Source organism: Apostichopus japonicus, chromosome 17 (assembly GCF_037975245.1).
Source record: "Apostichopus japonicus isolate 1M-3 chromosome 17, ASM3797524v1, whole genome shotgun sequence".
In the NCBI taxonomy this organism is placed as follows: Eukaryota; Metazoa; Echinodermata; class Holothuroidea; order Aspidochirotida; family Stichopodidae; genus Apostichopus; species Apostichopus japonicus.
In genome coordinates, this window is record NC_092577.1 from 26,809,225 (window position 1) to 26,824,147 (window position 14,923).

General features: G+C 39.8%; 1 protein-coding gene across 4 annotated transcripts in view; it reads left to right on the plus strand.

Annotated features, from left to right (window-relative positions):
* The first annotated feature begins 14,225 nt into the window (after window positions 1–14,225).
* Window positions 14,226–14,923, plus strand: part of LOC139984253 (E3 ubiquitin-protein ligase RNF19A-like) — a 34,376-nt gene continuing 33,678 nt past the window's right edge. For 2 of the 4 annotated variants that reach the window (XM_071998082.1, XM_071998081.1), the window contains exon 1: window positions 14,228–14,475. The gene's annotated coding sequence lies outside the window, so the exon portion shown is untranslated. Of the gene's footprint in view, window positions 14,476–14,923 lie in introns of all 4 variants that reach the window. The other 2 variants (XM_071998080.1, XM_071998079.1) reach the window with 2 other exon arrangements.

A 14,923-nucleotide genomic window follows, 5' to 3' on the forward strand; every position in this document is an offset into this window, starting at 1 on the left:
ATCGCTTGTTTGTTACTAAGACTTCTCTTACAAACGGGAGTGCTAGGATTCTTGCGTGTACTTGTACATATTCCCTTCTGCAGTTTTTGTACCATGTAACTACACAGTGTGGCGTGGGATTGTCCGGGTGAGATCTTTAGTATCTATACATCTAAGTTATAGGGAGTCTGGGTACGTTACAAAGTGAGGTTGTTCGGGTGAGATCTTTGGTATCTGTACATCTAAGTTATAGGGAGTCTGGGTACGTTACAAAGTGGGATTGTCCGGGTGAGATCTTTGGTATCATACATCTAAGTTATAGGGAGTCTGGGTACGTTACAAAGTGAGGTTGTCCGGGTGAGATCTTTGGTATCTATACATCTAAGTTATAGGGAGTCTGGGTACGTTACAAAGTGAGGTTGTCCGCGTGAGATCTTTAGTATCTGTACATCTAAGTAATAGGGAGTCTTGTACGTTACAAAGTGAGGTTGTCCGGGTGAGATCTTTGGTATCATACATCTAAGTTATAGGGAGTCTGGGTACGTTACAAAGTGAGGTTGTCCGGGTGAGATCTTTGGTAGCTATACATCTAAGTTATAGGGAGTCTGGGTACGTTACAAAGTGGGATTGTCCGGGTGAGATCTTTGGTATCTGTACATCTAAGTAATAGGGAGTCTTGTACGTTACAAAGTGAGGTTGTCCGGGTGAGATCTTTGGTATCTATACATCTAAGTTATAGGGAGTCTGGGTACGTTACAAAGTGGGATTGTCCGGGTGAGATCTTTGGTATCTATACATCTAAGTTATAGGGAGTCTGGGTACGTTACAAAGTGAGGTTGTCCGGGTGAGATCTTTGGTATCTATCCATCTAAGTTATAGGGAGTCTGGGTACGTTACAAAGTGAGGTTGTCCGGGTGAGATCTTTGGCATCATACATCTAAGTTATAGGGAGTCTGGATACGTTACAAAGTGAGGTTGTCCGGGTGAGATCTTTGGTATCTATACATCTAAGTTATAGGGAGTCTGGATACGTTACAAAGTGGGATTGTCCGGGTGAGATCTTTGGTATCTGTACATCTAAGTTATAGGGAATATGGGTACGTTACAAAGTGGGGTTGTCCGGGTGAGATCTTTGGTAGCTATACATCTAAGTTATAGGGAGTCTGGGTACGTTACAAAGTGGGGTTGTCCGGGTGAGATCTTTGGTAGCTATACATCTAAGTTATAGGGATTCTGGGTACGTTACAAAGTGGGCTTGCTCGGGTGAGATCTTTCGTAGCTACATCTAAGTTATAGGGAATCTCATTCGATAACAAATTGGGATTGCACGGGTGAGATCTCTGGTGGCTACATCTAAGTTATAGGGAATCTGGGTATGTTACAAAGTAGGATTGCACGGGTACGATCATAGTGGCTATACACATCTAATATTTTAGTTGCATGGGTGCGATCTGGGGCCCTCCCTACTACTAAACTTTATTAAAAGATATTCATAACGTTGGCAGTCTTTAAATCGGGGAAAGCACCTGCATTAAATGAAGTCGAATGTGAAGACATTACTCAGATTACGTCGTTGTTTGGGAAATTCAGAATGTCTGAATATTATCAGAAACTTTCTGGATTTTGGAATGACAAAGGGCTGTAAAGATGAGAGCAGAAACAACAACTTTGGTAACTGCAGGTTCAGACACAGAGAAGAGAAAATACAAAATAAAACTGGATTTGGGATTGCCAAGATAAGTTTTATGGCGTTTAGTATATGAAACTGCTCAAGGAACTGAGGCCCTAAGTTGAAAAAACAAAACTATTAAAATCATTAGCACTTTTATGTGTGTGGTTAATTTCTTGACCACAAGCAGTTTTAAACACATCGTGTGGATAACATGTACCTTTTATGCAGGATACATGAATTATTTTCCAGATTAACTTCATATCACCTTTATTATCAGTAACTTTAGTAGAGTAAAATTTGGCAGTAACGAAGTACATGGTTTAACTTGTTTCTCAAGCGTGGGTAAGTCGTTGTGCTTTCAGCAATATTCAACTTTTTAAGTACTACATAGAATGAAGAGTCTCGGCTTTGGTAATCCAGGATAAGAGTGTTTGCCTAATTGACGTATTAATACTTTCGATGAGTATCACAGGAAAACTGTGCTCACTTGTAGGAGTGATCAGTAAAGATATTATTAATAAGAGCGACCAAGGTACCTGTAACCCGAATAGTTTACTTGTAGTAGGGTTTCACCCACAGTATAACATATTGCAACCAATGCAGTATTACTTAATGTTAAATAATCAATGGTGAAATATCCCAGTAATTAGCAGTATGTATTCATATGTTAGTTTGATAGTCAGAGTATGATTAATGTCATCATGAAACGCTGATGTATCGCCTTTCAAATGGCTGTAAAGAACACCAACAATTTCTGGTCAGCAAAGAATTATATAGAATGTTTTGTCTAACTTAAATATTAGGGCCTATACTCTCTCGATTACTACGCCAATCCTAAAAATTTTAAATTATAGAACAAATGTTGCGGAGTATGAACCAAAAGAAAAAAGCTGAAATATTACCCAAGACTGGCAGGATAATATCCGAGTTTTCCACACTATTTGCCAGATCTGGTTTTTAACAGAACATTTCTAGAGCACGATGATCCATCAGTAAAACTACGATATTTGCTTGTGCACTGTATTTAGGATTTAGAGACATTAATACTAACTTCTCGACTAATATTAAAGAACCAAACTAACGTTCAAACCACTGCTTTGTTTAAAAGAAATTCATTCTTGTTTGACCAAGGAGTACCGAATCGCTCCGATATATATAAGGAGGATATACTGTGGTTCGTTTGTCATTTGAGCATATTGTTGCCATAACAACGGTTGGCACGGTAATAGTTAATGTTCCTATTTACTTGACTGCTACTGTAAGTGAATCCTTATTTTATTTCTTATGCCGAATAAGGAATATATGCTTATATGCACAGCAGATAAGATGCATCGTACCTGCAAATGATATTTCCCGGTATGAGTTGACATCCATTCTTTTCTACATCACCCATATATTGTTATTAGGAACACGAGTTTCCTGCCTTTAAATCAAATTAACATTTCAATCATAGGCTATCTGATATCTTGTTGTATCCTATACTGTTACAGTTCCTTATCTGTTGTAATACTTAACGGTCTCTATCTTAGAATACGGCGCTATATAAAATCTTTGTTTGGTAGAACGAAATTTAACTAGGTTAAAACAATATGCATGGCAGCTTCTTCAATAATAAAAAACGAATATAGTGTTTACAATTTCGTTTTTTATTATTGAAGAAGCTGCCATGCATATTGTTTTAACCTAGTTAAATTTCATCAGTAGTATACTATTGATCAACTCATGGTACCATTATCTATAGTCAGACACCTCGTAGTTTGTTAAGCTTCGCAGATCTACATCCAGTGGCGTATAAGGTACTTTTGAGTGGGGGGGGGGGGCTGAAGACTGATGGCCGACCTGGGGGAGGGGTCTAAGGGTGTCCCCTCCCCTCTGAAATTTTTTGCATTTCCAGGTGGCCTCAGATGCGATTTGGTGCAATATAGCACACTTCAACACCCACTCCATTTTGTAAACTTAATTTTGTATTTTCACCTAGCCTTAGATGCAATTTGGTGCTCCAAATGAGTTTTTTTTTCTCATTTGGAAATGAAAAAGGGGTTTTCTGACTTGCGAAGCGGGGGGGGGGGAAGAATGATACTTCCGCCCCTCCACATTTTTCACTGGGGGCTGGCGCCCCCCCAGCCCCCCCCCCCGGTTCCTACGCCCTTGTCTACATCTATAGGACCCAGAGCTCTATATCTACGGCTCTGATTGGACCTAAGAGTTCCTTAATCAAGGAATTCTAATAGGACCGATATTACAGCGGGCATGCTAGAAGAGCCCAATTATAAACCGCTAAAAGTAGAGAAAAAGACGTGTCTCACCCACCCAACTCCTTTTATAATCAGACGTGTCTCACCCATCACAACTCCTTTCAGAATCAGACGTGTCTCGCCCACCCCAACTCCTTTTATAATCAGACGTGTCTCGCCCATCCCAACTCCTTTCAGAATCAGACATGTCTCGCCCACCCAAACTCCTTTCAGAATCAGACATGTCTCACCTACTCTAACTCCTTTCATAATCAGACGTGTCTCACCTACTCTAACTCCTTTCAGAATCAGACATGTCTCGCCCACCCAACTCCTTTCAGAATCAGACGTGTCTCACCTACTCTAACTCCTTTCATAATCAGACGTGTCTCGCCCACCCAACTCCTTTCATAATCAGACGTGTCTCGCCCATCCCAACTCCTTTCATGAGTCAGACGTGTCTCGCCCAACCCAACACCTTTCATAATCAGACGTGTCTCGCCCACCCAACTCCTTTCATAATCAGACGTGTCTCGCCCATCCCAACTCCTTTCATGAGTCAGACGTGTCTCGCCCACCCAACTCCTTTCAGAATCAGACGTGTCTCACCCACCCAACTCCTTTCAGAATCAGACGTGTCTCACCCACCCAACTCCTTTCAGAATCAGACGTGTCTCGCCCATCCCAACTCCTTTCATGAGTCAGACGTGTCTCACCCACCCAACTCCTTTCATAATCAGACGTGTCTCACCGACCCCAACTCGTTTCCAGATAAAGCAAAACTACAAAGTCGTACATGACAAAGTATGCGCCTGTCTGTATATATATTTGATTTACAATCTAGCGTTAATTGATGATAACGTAAGTATAAACATGTGTAGTCTATATCTTACTCTAACAGCCATTTTTTCGTAAATTGGCTTCTTAAGAGTTTAAAGACCAACTATGGAGACTTTTCGATGAACATAAAATCCCACCATTTTTCATGTATGTAATCCTTAACTGACTCCAATTACATTGCTGTAATTAACTTTACCAATTTCGGACGTTAAATACGTGAAAAATGGGACGAAAAGTCAGCTTCTATTTCAGACATTCCTGAAACATTCCTAAGTCATCAGGTGACCATGTGACGTCAACGTTTGTATACCTCACTCACAACTATACATTTAGTGTGTAAAGTCGTATACTTGAGCTGCCAAAAACATCAACGATATTACTCCTTTTTCCTCAAAATGCCACAATTCTGTGTTGTTGGAGGTTGCAGTTATACCTCATCCAACAAAAGCATCAGCTTTTTTAGATTTCCGAGTAAAAGAACCGACTTAAAACGCCGCAGACTTTGGATCAATTTTTTGAGATCCACGCGGAAAGATTTTTCAGCACCCGGAGTATCTCATGCCCATGAGTCCACATGCATGACCCTGCTTCTGTGTATGCTGCAAATGTCTCATTCTGTGAAAATTATATACTGTCGATAGCTGTGTCGGACCATGGTCGGACATAGCTAATGTGAAATTGACCGTAAACACGCCCTGGACGTCCTTACATGTAACATTATATCACGCAATTGACAGTAATATATTTACTGTAAGAGATCACCGTATATATATACCGTGCCAAGGGTATAGCATTGTTAGTACATGTACGGTAGTTAGTTACAACTCTCGCCGGCGTTGGCTCACAGCATGTGTAAATAGCCATGTTAGGATTTATCTATTTCATTTGTTGTATTCCAGTATCGTGAGTTCGTGATACATGTGTAATATTGTCCGTTCTGTTTATTCCGACATCTGCATGTTCCAAGGAGTTGAATAAAAAAGGTAGTATGTAGCGATCGGACGTTTTATTTCGTTAGTGACTGTCTTGTGATTGTGGGATGTTACTGGTCAAGGCCTGTTTCAACTAGACCTAACTCTGTGGAATTACACAGAGTCACGGTAGTTTCTCGCCCAGGATTGAACAAGAAACGTGGATTAGGATATTCACTGCTAAATTTGTTTATTGACAGGATACTTTTTCTGTGTTTGTACTTTTGGATATTAAAACGAGTAAGTACTACGTAAGTATATTGTACCGTACGGACCTATTGACGCTACGCTATGTAAAAGATGCCTCCATTTGAGTGGAAATTTTGCTAATAAAATAAGCAATTTAACTAAAATTACTGCTTATAATTGTCTTAAAACTTGTTGTTAACCTTCATGTGTTCTTGTTTTAAGCTAACAGCTTTTCAAACGCTCGAAATTGGAAGTCAAAAACAGTACAATTGTTCGCTATCTGTGTACAAACAGTGCCTATATCAGCGTTTGATTTTCGCGGTATACAAACTTTGACGTCACACGGTGACCAGAGGCTCCTTTGGGTCAATCTCTGTTTTCAGACATTCCAGAGGTTCATGTCACGTGACTACCCAAAATGTCCATTTTCGTGGTCGTTTTTTGATGGGTTATAGTAGGTTTTCGAAGATTATTTTTTACACATGTTGATTATGGGTATGTAAACTCCTAAATTAATGGAAAATCTCAACAACAAAAATTGCCTCCATATTTGGTCTTTAAATGCCCTGTTTCTTGTCCCCGGTATATTTTGTTAGAATCGAAGGTTGAACTGTCACCAGCCCCCCCCCCCCCCGATGCCCCACTTGGCTCTTTTCCCTTTCATGTTGTAGTTTTTGTTTGTTTTACATGAAAAAATCTCGCGAGTTTGAGGTAGACATTATCTTTGATGTACGCAGAGAGTTTTGAACGTTTATTACGGAACCCCTTGGAAAAGGTATGAGCGCCGCCACACTTCGAACGTCCACCACAGAATTGTCAACTTATTCGGATCTGAATGCAATGAACTGAAATTGCGCCATCACATCGTTTTTAAATGACTTCTCTTCGAGGGTTACACAGTTTTAACTTCCGGTTAGGCCATTGTGTGAGTCATACTGGAGCATTGTTACGTCAGTTATAGACTAAGTAACTAGTGTAGTATCTAGTGGTTTCTACAGCATGTACAATTTTGCTGAATTGACTTATATCATAATATTTGTGTCAACTATACTTACAGCATATTATACAACCTTTTTTTCGCGCATTAACTGAAGGCAAATAATTTATTCTCAGAAAATTCAAGTGGTAACCGATTTATTTCTATTCGATGATATGGAACGTACTTGCAATATTTATTAACCTACAAATAATTCACTGGAAAATATCGAATACTGGAAAAGATTGCAGATTATAGATGACTTGAGTAAGTCTAAATTGTATAGTCTATTTTTACAATATCCAATTTATAACTGTCACTGTGTACATGCAGACACCATACAGAGTACTGCACTATTATGACGTCTCAGAACAGTCCCGCCCCCCATTCCTCCCTCCTTCCCTCCTCACACACATGTACGCACACCGTCACCATACCCGCCATCACCTTTAATACTGATATCTTTTAAACGGTGTGACACAATGTTGCCCATGAGAGGGTTGCGCGTGAGATTGCCACGCCGAGCAATATAAAATCGTACCACTTAGAACCAGAATGCAAAATGCATTGAGGTTTCTAAGACTTCATAGCAATAGATTTCTGCTTATTAACCAAAAATAGCTGTTACAATATAAATGGCCCGAACTACTATTTTGATTTACAATTACACTATGGCCTAGGTTCTCAACCTTTTCTATCCAGGGACCCCTTGAGATAAACTGAAATTTTTGGAGGACCCCCGGGGGACAGTGACCGACGGCCTGGGGGAGGGGTATAAGGGGAGGGGTGTTCCCCTCCCCTTTTGATTTTTTTTTCAATATTTGAGGGTTAGATGCGAAATGGTGCATTATTTTGTGACTTTTGAAGTAAATTTATGTTCATGATTTGTCAGGTACAAACTGGTTGATTCTGCATGAGGTCAGGAGAAATATGGGTTTTCTTTGTCAGAGATAGCTGCAAATGGCACCGTTTTTTTTGGTGTCAAATCCAAGTTAGTTATAACTTTACCTCCACCAAAGCCTTATGACTACCGCGCTTCGCTGTGTCAACAGTGAGCAACGCATCATAGTTATTGCTCTGCATATTAGGATGTATAGTGTGCAGTTAAGTTATACACAACACTCGGGTGACATGTTATCCATACCTCACCGAATGTATACCTTAATGAGAAACTATATTACTTGTTTTCATCGGGGAACGCACGATTCAACATTTATCGACTACTGACGATACGGTCTGATCATCAGGGTCCGACGTATTGACGGCTAGCCTAGCCTAGATTTCTAGAGGCATACATACTTCTTCCTTCGACTATATCTCTCATTCCATTTTTCACGAACCTCTTCGGCTTTCGCGGACCCTTATTTTTTTCACGGACCCTTATTTCTTCACGGACCCCCTGCGGACCCCTTTGCCCTCACGGACCCCCAAATAAATTTCACGGACCCCCTAGGGGTCCGCGGACCCCAGGTTGAGTATCCTGGCACTATGGCATGATAAAAACAGGTCAGTCTACTGTACGTGGCAATCCACATATCCATCAAAAACAACACGGGTCTTGTACTCAATGTGATGCATCCACAAACCAAGTATGAGAAGTATCCACGATTCCCCTCGTTAGATATCATGTAAAAGGGTTTTCAGAGTTTGACCTCTGGTGACCTCAAATGAGATTTGACCATACCAGCAACAAGATTCTTGTACTCAATATTACAAATCCATATACCATGTATGGAAAGTATCCGTGATTTCTACCATCTGAAATCATGTTTTAAAGGTTTTCACGCCTCGACAAATATTTGTAAAAGTACTCGCTATTTGGTGACCGTGACTAAAAGTCTACTGGCCAAATTCACTCGCCACTATATGATCGATGTTCAAGTCTCAACAGCAATACTTTCTAATGGACAAGGTTAGGCACTCATGCAGATACATGGTGCTACGTAATTGCACATTGGAAAATTACGTTTCTGTACAGTATGAAATTTAAACTTTATTTCCGCCGAAAGTAAGTGATGAACAAAGTCAAACATGTCGCAGAATCATAAATAAGCCGCTAGGCTACTGTGGTGTCTCAAACAGTTAAAGAAACATCTGCAAATATACCTACAAAGATAGCTTGGCTTCTGTTACAGGGCTCCTTTTAGTACTATGAATATACCAAACATGTAGCCAAGGGCGTAGGAACCGGGGGGCTGGGGGGCGCCAGCCCCCCAGTGAAAAACATGGGGGCGGAAGTATCATTCCGCCCCCCCCCCCCGCTCCGCGAGTCAGAAAACCCCTTTTTCATTTCCAAATGAGAAAAAAATCTCATTTGGAGCACCAAATTGCATCTATAAGGCCAGGTGAAAATGCAAAATTATTTACAAAATGGATTGGGTGTTGAAGTGTGCTATATTGCACCAAATTGCATCTGAGGCCATCTGGAAATGAAAAAAAATTCCAAAGGGGAGGGGACACCCCCTCCCCTTTGACCCCTCCCCCAGGCCGGCCATCAGTTTTCAGCCCCCCCCCCACTCAAAAGTACCTTCCTACGCCACTGCATGTAGCTATGTGTGCGCCTGTCCTAAGCCTATACAGTACATCACTGAACCGCTACTTGATTAGCGCGACTTCGTACACTTCCCCAATTATTTATCTTTTCGTTTAGCTGCAGATTGGTGAGTGAAAAACATCGCTAGTACTCCATTACACTGCCTAAGTCAGTGCGATCTTTTACGCAATGAAAATCTAAGGTTGAAAGAGCATCGATCTTCCACTCGCAACTGGTGTTGAGTGAAAATCTTTGCAAAAAAACTAGCAGCAAAAACAGCAAACTTGTCTCAAAACTCCTTAAATTGTGGTTTATTTTGCGAATTATGACTGATGGCAAGTAGGAAATGCCTTAAGAAATAATCTAGGAGATAATTGGCCACCTCAAGAGTATTGGTTTTCTGACACGAAACATTTTTTCCTTCACGTTTTTGTGTTAGCGAACCCAATTTTACCCAACTCAGATGCGGATGACCAATGTTTATTGTCGATAGTCTATACTAGGGGTTGCCTTCGCGCCGCGGTGATATCGATGTTTAATCACTTTTATAATTGGTTGAGAAATGAATGTATGAACCCAACATGCATATGAGTTTCGCTCTATGTTTATAAATGCTCCGTGAAGCTTGTGGACAATCTCCACACATGAAAACTTCCGGTACATAATGCACGTGCAGATAGCGAATCATTTTACACAGTTACTTCGCGTTGAGATTGGACATTGATGAAAATAAAAACAAGGCGGACAGTCAAGTTTCGTAAACGGGGCCTGGTCATTTCCCCAAACGTAACTATATCCAAACCTGAAGTTTTTATTTGGCACTGAATCTCGACAATTGCGAAATACGACGGAAAACTTCAACAACGGAAGTTAAGATTTAATACAGGTATATGTACAATTAAACAGCACACCTTTGTTTTTCAACGACATATGCAGTTAGCAACACGCTTAAGCCAATGGCGATTGGTTCGACTTTCTCTGGTCCTATTTACGGATGGCCCATCAGCTAATTTCCAATTGTCAACACCTCTCATATTGTTACGACACATACCGTACGTGTTATCTATAGGCTGGTCGGTTCGAGGTACGGTAGATTATGAAACAAGGTGTCAAGAGTTTGACCTCTGGTGACTCCAAATGACCTTTGACCTCCACGAAACGATATGTATTTTCTACTTAATGCGGTAGGCTTACTCCTTCAGACGAAATATGAGATTAATCGAAGCTTCCCTTCTTGAGATATCGTGTTTAAAAGCAAGGCGTCACATAAACACAGACATGCATTCGATTACCATCGAAACCAAAAGGTGCACGAACCGGCGACAGCGTAAAGGCCCATGTAGGTGTTTATGTTTAACGAATCGCTCTCTTCTTTCCTTGTTTCCACCGTCTTTTCACCATTCCATACACTAAATGATTCAGGCCTATCTATCAAGAAGAAACGAACACGTCACTTTTGATGGTGACGAAAATGGATTGGCAACGGAGTAACATGATGCCGGCCCTTACAAAAAAATCCCACATAAAACCCATAGGAAATCGGCCATTTCCTATAGGAATAAGCAAAATCCTGTGGGATTTTCAAGTGTATGTGGGGTTTTCAGGAAAATTCCTGTGGGTTATTTACAAATCCCACATGACTTTTAAATTTATTTGGGATTTTCAGGAAAGTTTGTGGGTTTTTTCTACAAATCCCACATGGTTTTGTTATATTCCTATAGGATTGCAAGATTATGTGGGGTTTACCCGAAATTCATGTTTTTTTTTTTTTACAAATCCCACATTATTTTGGAGTTGATGTGGGAATTTCCAGAATATTCATGTGGGTTATCATAAATCCCACATGAATTTGATTAAACCAAGTGGGTATTAAAGTTTACATGTGATTTTCAGCACACTCATGTAGGTTTTTACAAATCCCTCATGATTTTACAGTTTGTGTCGATTTTTAAGGCAAAATGAAAAATTCCCAAAATTGATGAGAGATAAGTTCTTATAAGATGGTTTAAATCTCTATGTTTCGACGTCTCTATGTTCCAAAAAAAATTGTTTTTGATCAACATTTTTCAGACCAAAATTTGTTTGGACCAACATGTTCTCGGACCCAATTTTTTCGGACCAACATTTTTTTGGACCCAAATTTTTGGGCCAACATTTTTGGGACCAACATGTTTTTCGGAACCGAATTTTTTAGGACCTAAATTGAGTCCCCCAAAAAAGTCGGTCCGAAAAATTTGGGCCCAAAAAAATTAAGTTCCCCAAAAAAGTCGGTCCGAAAAATTGTTGGTCCGAAATCATGTTGGTCCGAAAACATGTTGGTCCAAAAAAATTTTGGTCCAAAAAAATGTTGGTCCGAAAATATTGGGTTCGAGACATGTTGGCCCAAACAAATTTTGGTCTGAAAAATGTTGACCAAAAATTTGTCTTTTGGAACATTGGAGACGTCGTTTTTGATGCCATGGTCCATATGTAGGCCTACTAGAAAGCCAATTTTTTCTTAACGATTATCTTAATGATATATTAAATCCAATGCCTTTCGTATTACATGTTTTTCGTTTGTTCTATAGAAATAAATCATTTAGCAATGTAACTAACACATGTCTGTGCATATTTGACCTCGACTATTTTATTCATTCAGCAGTTCAAAAGCAAAATAACTTAGCTACACCATATATCGACTGTAGCACAATCAATTGCTGTTTGTGATCTTGAAATCTGCAGAATTCCAATTCCCACATTTCAATTGATAAACCCACAGGATTTGTTCCCCACATCATTTGAAAACCCACAGGATTCATTTCCCACATGTCAATTGAAAACCCACAGGATTAGTTTCCCACGTCATTTTAAAACCCACAGGATTAATTTTCCACATGTCAATGGCAAACCCACTGGACTCATTTCCCACATGTCAATTGAAAACCCACAGGATTAGTTTCCCACGTCATGTTAAAACCCACAGGATTAATTTTCCACATGTCAATGGCAAACCCACTGGACTCATTTCCCACATGTCAATTGAAAACCCACAGGATTAGTTTCCCACGTCATTTTAAAACCCACAGGATTAAGTTTCCACATGTCAATGGCAAACCCACTGGACTCATTTCCCACATGTCAATTGAAAACCCACAGGATTAGTTTCCCACGTCATTTTAAAACCCACAGGATTAAGTTTCCACAGGTCAATGGCAAACCCACTGGACTCATTTCCCACATGTCAATTGAAAACCCACAGGATTAGTTTCCCACCTCATTTTAAAACCCACAGGATTAATTTTCCACATGTCAATGGCAAACCCTCAGGACTCATTTCCCACATGTCAATTAAAAATCCATAGATTTGTTTCCCACATTATTTGGAAACCCACATAATTTTATTTCCCACATGTATGCCGTGGGTTTGACTTCATTTCCCACGTGCCAAAATCCCACAGGATTCTACTCTTTACCCACGTGGGGAAATTCATGTGGGTATTTGTTGTGGGTGTTTGAAAGTTCATACTTTGATCAGGAAGTATTTATCATTACCCAAAAATGCGAGTAGTTTCCAAATTATGACTCAGTGCCATGACCTAGTGCCATACTATAGGACCTGGCACTTTTTACACTGTCTTTGATTTGCTATTCATCTTTTAAACACTAGAATGTTACTGATAGCTTTGACATTGGTACTAATTTCAACATAAGGTCATGTTCATTGTTCAGAGGTTCAATTCTTAAAAAGTTGTTCGTGACGATTTTCTCTATCACAGAAAATCAATGATGACTGGGTGGGTTTGTGTTTCCTTCAGAGCCGTACATAAACGGCTCTTTTCTCTTTTAATGAAGGGCGCCACTAATAAGCTTACAATATATGGCTCTGGTCAACATGGCTAATGAAGATTATGCTGTACTCATCTTCATCCCGATGCCATAAAAGAAAAAAAACGTCTTTTGCTTTTTCAACGCATTTAATGATCTGTTAAATAGCCGTAAGTGCTTTCTTTAACTTCATAACTATGTTAACATGTTAGCTTTATAAACTAGTAATTGCTATTTACGCTGTATGTTGTTTAAAAGGAAAGCAGGAGGGAAGCCTTACTCTCCGGATCATTCACATCCCGGCTTGAAATTTTTCTTGAAAGTTGGATGATTTCATGGTTCACCGATGCACCTGTCTCCAGGAAAGCAGGTGAACTGAGGTAGTCTCACTCTCACGGGAAGTTAAAGCCGAACTGTCCGAACAGAAGAACTGGGGACATAGATGAGCTTATATGAGGCTACAGTCTCATCAGGGAGTTCTAGGATTTTATTTTTCCACCGACCGTAGCCTACGTACTCCACTTCCATGAACTCCACATAAAAACCACATAGAATTTTACCCAGTCAAATGTCATCAATACAGAGTCTCCGATTCTTTTACACCTTTGTCAATTACGTGGATTGACTTCTTGGCCTTTGTGAAGTTTTGAGGGCATTTCTTCCGGTTAACGTAATTTCTAAGAATGGATTTTGTGAGTAACCACTGTACATGTCAACAAGACTTACTATGACGTCATAAATATTTTCCAGATTTGAAACTTTGGACTTTAGTGACAACTTCACCTAACTCATTTCATTCAAATATGGACAGAGAAATCAATTAATGACCTTGTTTTGTCATGTTAACTATATTTATAGTAATAACAGTACAACCCGTAACATTTTTCTTTTTATTCCTTTTTCATTCAAGTATTGACACACCTGGCATCTTTAATATCAAAATGCGAAAATAACTTTCTCTGTGGTAGTATCATATTACTTGATTTGTATGCGTGCACTTCGCTTACACCAATCGTACTACTGGCGTAGTGAAGTTATTTTGGACTTGTGTTCGTGATGGTTGACATATAATACAATGTAGTTACTATTAGAGACATACAGCAGGAACAGATACACCCACACATATGTATGCATATCCTATCAGTAAACGCGTAGCTTAGTTAGTGTTCTTCCAATTGGTTACTACATTATTGACTATTTAAAGAACTGGATAACCTAGTTGGAGTATAACTTAACAAAATCATCCACTTGTTTTGCTGTATTATCGAACGATTAAGGTAGAGGTAGAATTTTCTGTTCATGGCTTCAACATCCGCTAGGCTTAGGCCTATCTGCCGGGCGTTTTCTCAACATACTTTGACAGACAGTCACAGGCAAAGAGACAGGCCTAACTTAAGCTAGGCCTACATGTAGATCAATGTAGCCAACGGTCGACACGAATGTGAGATAGGCCTAGTCTTAGCCTGTTACTTTGTTACTAGGCTAATAATATATTACTGTTACTTAGTGATGTAATGTCTATTGCTGCTTCGGCCGGTACTGCACGACGGACTAGTTCTAACTGTAGCCTCTAGGCTACGCCAATCCTAGCCTTCTGTTAATACTGTTACTTTGTATATCCAGTAACAAGGGCAACCCTAACATACATTTACAGAAGCAGTGAACATCTAAACCAGTAAACGTTATAGGCCAAGCCATTACTGAGACTTTTGAGAGTAAACAACA